The sequence below is a fragment of the Triticum urartu genome, chromosome 2A, assembly GCF_056163025.1.
Source record: "Triticum urartu cultivar PI428250 chromosome 2A, HENAU_Tu73, whole genome shotgun sequence".
Taxonomy (NCBI): domain Eukaryota; kingdom Viridiplantae; phylum Streptophyta; class Magnoliopsida; order Poales; family Poaceae; genus Triticum; species Triticum urartu.
Window position 1 is genome coordinate 748,683,275 of NC_141874.1, and position 8,022 is coordinate 748,691,296.

The window sequence follows — 8,022 nt, forward strand, 5'->3', positions numbered from 1 at the left end:
AAAAGATATTGAGTAAACAGTGGAGTACAAAGATTACCTAGATTTATTTTCAAACTGCAATCTCCTTCCATTTACATAGACCTTGCTGGCATAGATTAAAAATTCTGCATAAAGAAACATCAGAAGGAGAGAGTATCACCATCGGTGCAGTATGAGTGATGCGGCTGAACCCACCCGTGCTGGAGGACGATGGGAAGGCAATAAGGTGAGGCAAAGCACAAACTTCAAAAGGAGATCCATCAGTTTCTTATATGGAGAACGTGGGGGAGAGGAAGTGGAAGAGATTAGGAGATGGAGCGTCAAATGCCAATTATTTGAGGTACATGCAGCATATGTTTTCTTTTGTTTGGAGAAAATCAGATCGTTGGGTGGTTGTACACAACAACGGGGAAGATAATACAGTATGAGACGGTTGGAGCGGCTGGGTTGCATAAGGCGGAAGAAGTGGCGTACAGTTGATGTGATATATTTCTTAGAAAAAACAAACAAATACTGAAGAACAGAGCACATGACCTTCAACTTGGAGAAGTCATCGATGTAGTTTGAAATTGTACGTCCTTGTCTGCACGCCCATAACCAATAAAATGAAGCACCGAATAACCATGACAGCTTCCTCCCCAGTTGCGAAAGGTCAGCTTGCGGAGAAAGGCCACCATTGCGACAGTAGAAGGTCGCGGCTGGAGGAAGACAAACAATGACTGAAAGTTCAATGGCCCCCTTGTTTGATTAAGCACTTCTCTGAGCATTGGTTGTCACCCTTTATGCTGCCGGCCGCGCGACGGAGGGACCAGAGGGGAGCCACGGCGTGCGCACAGGCGCTGCTCAGGGATGCCTGCTTCAGGCCATGGCGGCAGCGAGGAGGCGAGGGGAAGGGGCGGTGGTAGACCGGTGAGCTGATCCTTCCCAATGTTGTTCGCACGTACTGGGGCAGCGAGGGGGATGGCATCACAGATTCATCCTGCTGGATCCCGCAGGAATCGGGGCGCGCGATAGGGATGGCCGCCGCGTCTGATGCCACCGCCGCCGCGAGGAGTAACCGGATAGCCGCCGCGAGGAGGATCCGGAGCTGAGGAACAGGATGACGAAGTGGCTCCTACCACCGGCGAGGGAGGCCGGCGGCGGGAAGAGGAGCAGGAGGGAGTTTCTTCGGGCATGGGCAATGGGGAATCCTAAAGATTTCGTGTTTTCTTTCGGGGATTTTTTTCTGGCTCAGAGTTGAGGAGGTGGGCTTGAGTGGATTGCATGGTGTGACGTGGCTGGATGTGATTGGTTGATGATGTGGCTATGCTGCATGTTGAGGTAAATCAAGTAGTGGGGATGAACTTCTTAAGTTATATAGGATACCACAAGATAGTAACCAAAGTAATAGTGGCAAAGTATCCACTAAAATCCACTATGCACACAAGTAAGAAAGTAACAAGCAGTAGCCCAATCTTCGAGTGTTCTCAAAGACAAGCTAAATAAACTGACACGCAATAATGACATCAAAGCGTTCTCAAGGAAGACGGATTTATAAATAGTTGAATCTAATAACTGGTTATCGCTCATAACAAATTATGATAACGCACGTATGTGGGTGGCGCCAAATATTAGCATGCCCCAATACCATGGGAACATACTACACATGATTAAACTCACAACTGCCTACCAGCTGCATTGCAAATAATTAAGGACTAAGTCCTCACCACGGAACAAGATTAAAGGTCGGCATTTATTCCCTATAAGTAATATCCGAGAATCAGGGGACGGTTTCTGTCACTCCTACACCCCATCATCAATTTACACAAGATATAATATCGCCCTCTAAGCCCATATAGGTGAAGTAACCTAGGGTTAGCCTCCTAATTTACCATTAGAGAACTCAAACATAATATAAATAAATCATACAAAGGGATTTGAAGCAATAACTAATCGTTGTCATCAACTAGAAGTCACACGTGCCCTTAAGATCAAACGGATCTACTCACAACGCACCAAACAAGTCATGACCAGGGGCATATGACAGAGGTATGCCTCTGGAAATAATAAAAAAATCACATGAATAAGCAATACACCAACAGTTCATATAGAGAAATAACTTCCCAACATCAATTGAAAGGTAGTTTTACAATCCAAGAGGTGAAAATGGTGTGGATATGGTGATGGAGCAGTGGAGGTGGTGAAGATGGTTGGTGGAGAGGCCCCCCTTGATGCCTTGATGGAGTAGGTGCATAATTCCTTGAGTGGAAGTGGTGGATAAGAACCCTCCGAGGGCAATCGCGAGAGGAATGAACCCTAGAAAAAGTTCCGTCTCGCGGCGGCAACATGTCTCCGTGTTTTCGGCGAATGACACCCCAAGTTTTGGTAGATAAATACACGAAGATAACCCCCGAAGATGGGCTGGAGCGGAGCAACATGGGCTCCGCGCCCCCAAGCAGGAGCACGCCTAGGGTTGGGCGTGCCTTGTGGGCGCCGGCCCATGGTGGCTCCGCCGGCCTTCGTCTTCTGGATGGTCGCCCCCTACTTGTCGTCATTAATGCTCCGCCTTTGGATTCTTGTTTCCCGAAACTTTATTTTTAGGTATAATTGGGCTGGATTTCACCGATTTCCGCACTTTCTGGTGTTTTCCATAAAAAAACTGTGAAAACCTGCAAATTTACATAAACAGAACTCCAAAAGTAGTCTTCACAGCATAATTGGCATATTTATCCTCAAAATAAGTGATGCAAAACACAAGCATCAACCACTTGTTCAATTTGTTAGCAAACAAGCATAGAGTCGAAAATAAGGGACACTAAAAAAGTTGAAGGTTTAACCTAAGGCTATGTTTGGTAGCAAAGTTTTGCAAAACTCAAAGTATTGCAAAACCACGGTATTTTAGGCTGTAGGTACATGATACCACAGTTTTGACATACCACAATATTTTAGAGTATTGAGAATACCGTGACCCTGTTTGGCAAATACTCGTATGCAACAAAGTAATTTTCTAGCTAGTCATTTAAAGCACAGAAACAGCCATGCACAACAACCAGCTGCATGCACTGAACGACCATGTATCAAGCTGAAAGCTAGCATACCAAAAAAAGAGGCAGTTGAACAGAGCGGCGGGAGGGGTATCAGCGCGGCCGCCTGTAAGTAGGCCAGCGACGGGAGGTGTGCCCTGGAAGGATGATAATATCCATGGCCGCCGTCGTAGACAATCTGCAGAGACTACAGAGCGGCTACGGCTTGGAAAGAGGAGAACAAGGAAGAAGCTAGCTATGCGGCGTTTTGTTCGCTTGCTCAGTTTTTAAAAAAGAGGTTGATAGCTCTTTTTTTTAGACAGAGATAATACTATGGTTTTGAAGATACTGCAGTATTAATACTACAGTTTTTACTGCTAGCCAAACAGGTTAGATTAAATTAAACTGTAGTATTTAGAAAAACTGTAGTATTTTTAGAAAACTTAGAAAATACTTCGCTATCAAACAGGGCCTGGTTAGAAGTTGGATGTTTTAGTTGGATTATGATTAAATATCAAGGTTTTAAATCAACATTTTTCATTCATGGAATACATTAGTTTGGTAGCTCAAGAGAGAGACTGGGACATGATTTTACTCTGAGAATAAACTGCACTCTAGTTACAAGGTAGGAAGCGGGCAGTGGACGTACATGACAAAGGAGTGCGGGTTAATTCGACGAGAGAAAGTATCCTTGTTTGGTCTACTTTTTTTACTGCTAAGACGAGTGTATGTAAACACATCCACGTACGGCTCTACCCCATCCTTGGTATAATCTTCCGATTTTCATTTTTCGTGATTGTTCAGTCCCACATAGAGTCCTGTGTGTGGTTGGTGTATAAATTTGGGCGTCCTAGACTGGGTGATGTATACTAGTAGCTTGCAATGGCTTCTCCCTTGTTCTTGTGCATCCTCCTGGTCGTATTTGGCAGCTACGTTTCCATTTCTGCCGCAGGCGACGGTAAGCAAAGCTTCGTTGTGGTGTCAACCAGATCATTTCAGACACAAGATGTCTGCTCCACATCGACAGGTACGTACCTACAATACAGCGGTACAAGAAATGGCATGGCATAATTTTTTGACGTTAACCGATCTGCATGTTAGGAATGCCGCGGCCAAACGGCGGTGCCGTGCCGGTAGTGCACAGGCACGGACCCTGCGCCAAGTCGCAGTCCACCGACAAGCCATCTTTCGCCGAGGCGCTTCACCGAAGCCGCGTCCGCACAGACTACATCATGAGCAGAGCACTGACCATGCAGGAGCAGGAGCAGGAGCAGGACGAGGACAAGGTGAGCATCCCGGCGCACCTGGGAACCTCCATAGACTCGCAGGAGTACGTGGTCACGTTGGGCCTGGGCACGCCGGCCGTGGAGCAGGTCGTCCTCCTGGACACCGGCAGCGACCTGTCGTGGGTGCAGTGCGCGCCATGCAACTCCATCGGGTGCTACCGGCAGAAGGATCCCTTGTTTGACCCGCGCAAGTCGTCCACGTACGCTCCCATCCCCTGCGGCTCCGACGTGTGCAACAGACTCCAGTCCGACCACTTCGACGATGGCTGCACCAACGACGGCACCCAATGCGGGTTTCGAGTCGAGTACGGAGACGGATCAAAGACGAAAGGCGTGTACAGCAACGAGGCGCTGACGCTGGCGCCCGGCGTCGTCATCAATGACTTCCATTTCGGCTGCGGATACAAGCAGGGTGGCCCGAACGACAAGTACGATGGCCTGCTCGGCCTCGGCGGCGCGCCCGAGTCGCTCCCGGTTCAGACCTCCGCGGTCTACGGCGGCGCCTTCTCGTACTGCCTCCCGCCTGTGAGCAGCGGCACCGGGTTCCTCGCCCTCGGCGCGCCCACCAACACCTCGGCCTTCTCATTCACGCCCATAACCCCCTTGATGAACTACGATACCTTCTACACGGTGAAGCTCACCGGTATCAGCGTCGGTGGGAAGCAGCTCCGCATCCCACAGAAGGTGTTCGAGGGGGGCATGATCGTAGACTGCGGCAATATCATCACACACGCCCTACGCCAAACTGGAGTCCGGGTTCCGGGCAGCCATGGCAGCTTACCCGCTCCTCCCAAGCGACGAGGGCGATATATGCTACAACTTCACCGGATACACCAACGTCACCGTGCCCAAGGTCGCTCTCACCTTCAGCGGCGGCGTCACCGTCGACCTCGATGTCCCCAACGGGGTTCTGCTGGCTACGTGCCAGTCGACTGATTCGTTTTTAGGGTCAGTCACTTTTTTTTATACGCAGGATTCATTTTGGGTGGCAAGTTTGGCCTGGGACGAGATTTGCCTGCTCCCTCGGCGTACGTAGCTTGATTTGATTGGAACAAAATAAGGCCCGGCTCCACCTTCTTAAAATCAAGAGAGGAGATGATTAGATTAGAAAGAAAAGAGGAAAAAAGACAACCGTAAGATGAAATGGGAGCACCGATGGGAGCATGAAGAGGGAGCAGGCAAGCCGGATCCCTTGGCCTGGCTGAGGTACATGCATGCAAGCGTTCAAGCAATTGTTCGCATGTCATGCATGGATGATGGTGGGTCTCACTAACATGCATGCATTCGAACTTTTCGATGGAGACGAGTACATGCATTACACATAAGTGCGCACAACATGTTTTTATAAGTTTTCAGAAATTATATATGATATAAAAAATAACAAAATAAATATAATTAATTTTTCTAAGCAATAATATATTAGTAGCACTGGTATTGTCCATTAAGAATAAAGATAGTGAAAAAAAACTTGCACACAACATTATATTCGAATCACACTTTTGGTAATACACAAAGAATAAACATATAATAGTGCAATTTTCACAATCTAGTACTCACTCCGTTCCTAAATATAAGTCTTTTAAGAGATTTTAATATGGAGTATATACGGAACAAAATGAGTGGATCTACACTCCAAAATATGTCTATATATATCGGTATGTACTTCATATTGAAATCTCTAAGAAGACTTATATTTAGGAGCAGAGGATAATTTACACACATATTGTATAGTGCTTGCATTTATACTTACACACGGAAAAATAAAAAAAGAAGTTGTTTAAGAAACAATGATTTAGTGGCATTAGTATTTCCTTTTAAGAAGAAGAAAATTAAAAAGGACAAAATTTGCACACAGTTTATAAATAAATTGCACTTTTTTATAATATGCAAGAATAAACATGTAATAGTGGAATGATATCGGTATTGCACTTAAAGAAAGAAGATGGAATAAAATAATGAAGTTTTCTATGGAAGAATGAAACCCTTCAAGAAGAAAGAAAATGAAAAAAAACAAAAAAAATGAAAACAATGAAGTTTTCTAGGGAATAACGAGCCTCTTTAAGAAAAAAAAGAGAAAAAAATTGCACACAAGTTTGCACTGAAATTGCACTTTTAGTAATATACAAAAAGGAACATATAATATTGCAATTTCACACTCTACTATAATTTCCACACATGTTGTATAGTACTTGCGTGTCTACTTACTTAAAACACAAAAGTAAAAAATAACATTTTCTAAAAAAGAATGAAGTAGAGGCATTGGTATCAACCTCTAAGAAGAAAAGGAATGAAAAATAAATCATGCTCAAATTTGCACATAGTTTACACATAAATTGCACGTTTTATATATATGCAGGAACAAACATATAACAGTAGAATTCACATTAAAAAGTAAGTTTCAAAGCATGAATCAATTAGTGTTATTGGTATTACCCTTAAATAAGAAATAAAGTGACATAAAACTTAAAGCAAAAATTTCCTTACAATTAGTACAAAAATTGCACTTTTTATAATATGTAAGAAGAAACATATAGCAGTGAAATTTGCATACTCTTATACAATGTATACATTTACACACACTCAACATCCAAAAATACACATAAAGAAAAACAAGAAAACTCAATGAAACACAAAAAAAACAAAAAACAAAAGCAAACACGTAAAAAAAGAAGAAGCAAGAACAAGCAAAAAAGGCATGCACGCACAAAAAAATTGGCATGCATTTCATCCATCCATGTAGGTGCAACAGTCACGAAGTGGAGACATGCATGAATGCGGGCTGCAACATGCACCGAGCAAGGAAAGGCAGGAAATCGACTGAATAAACAACAGCGTCAGTCAAATCCATGAAGACCTCTTACACACGTATCATAAAGCACATTAAATCAACGGCAACAAATTCAACTGACGCAAAATAAAAAAACTCAGTCGCCTGACGTATAGCTAAAGTGGTCTGGCCTTCACCGAGTCCGGCCCAGATGATTCTGTCGGGATCATCGTCAATGTTCAAATGAGAACGTTGGAGATGTTGTACGACGTTAGCGGTGGTAGACTCGGATTCCGGCCAGTTGCCTGCTGACTCCTCATCAAGCTAGACGCACCTCAACCAGGAGCTAGCTAGCTACTCCTTTCGTCCCGTAATATAAAAAGCATTTGACGCTCTCTATTATCAAAAAATATTTTATATTACGGAACGTGGGGAGTAGCTTAAAAAAATAAGTTTGATCGGTTTGCTGTTAACTGCTCGACTGCTCCACGGTGCATGGCCCGTCCCATCATCCCATCACTGTTATTTTTCAGTTTTTGTTCGATTCTACACCGTCATAGTTATTTATATTAAGAGGATACGCTTTTTAATTCTGCAACTAAGCAAGTATATCATATGCAATACCTTGAATCAACCTTAGTGATACATCTAAACAATGGTACAATCCTATAATAACTACGTTAATGCAAGTACTGTCTCATATCCAAATTACCTTAATGGTATAACTAATTGTGCAATCCTATACTATGTTAATGCAAGTATATATATCATATGCAAATTACCTCGAAACAGGCTTTCGCCCCGCTATATATAAAGAAACAACCGAACAAAGTTCGTAGCTGAACGATACACAATGATGAGGAGTTCCTCTTACAAAACTAAACCCAGAATGTACGGATCACGCAGAACGCAAAGGGAATGTGCTACCAAAACATAACACAGGAATCTCCGAGAACAACGCTACGCCCCTAGTAGGGAGAACAGCGCA

The 8,022-nt window shown here is 44.1% G+C and overlaps 1 pseudogene; it reads left to right on the plus strand.

The window, feature by feature from the left end:
* Nucleotides 1–3,863: 3,863 nt before the first annotated feature.
* Nucleotides 3,864–7,346, plus strand: LOC125534509 (aspartyl protease family protein At5g10770-like; annotated as a pseudogene).
* The last annotated feature ends 676 nt before the right edge of the window (nucleotides 7,347–8,022 follow it).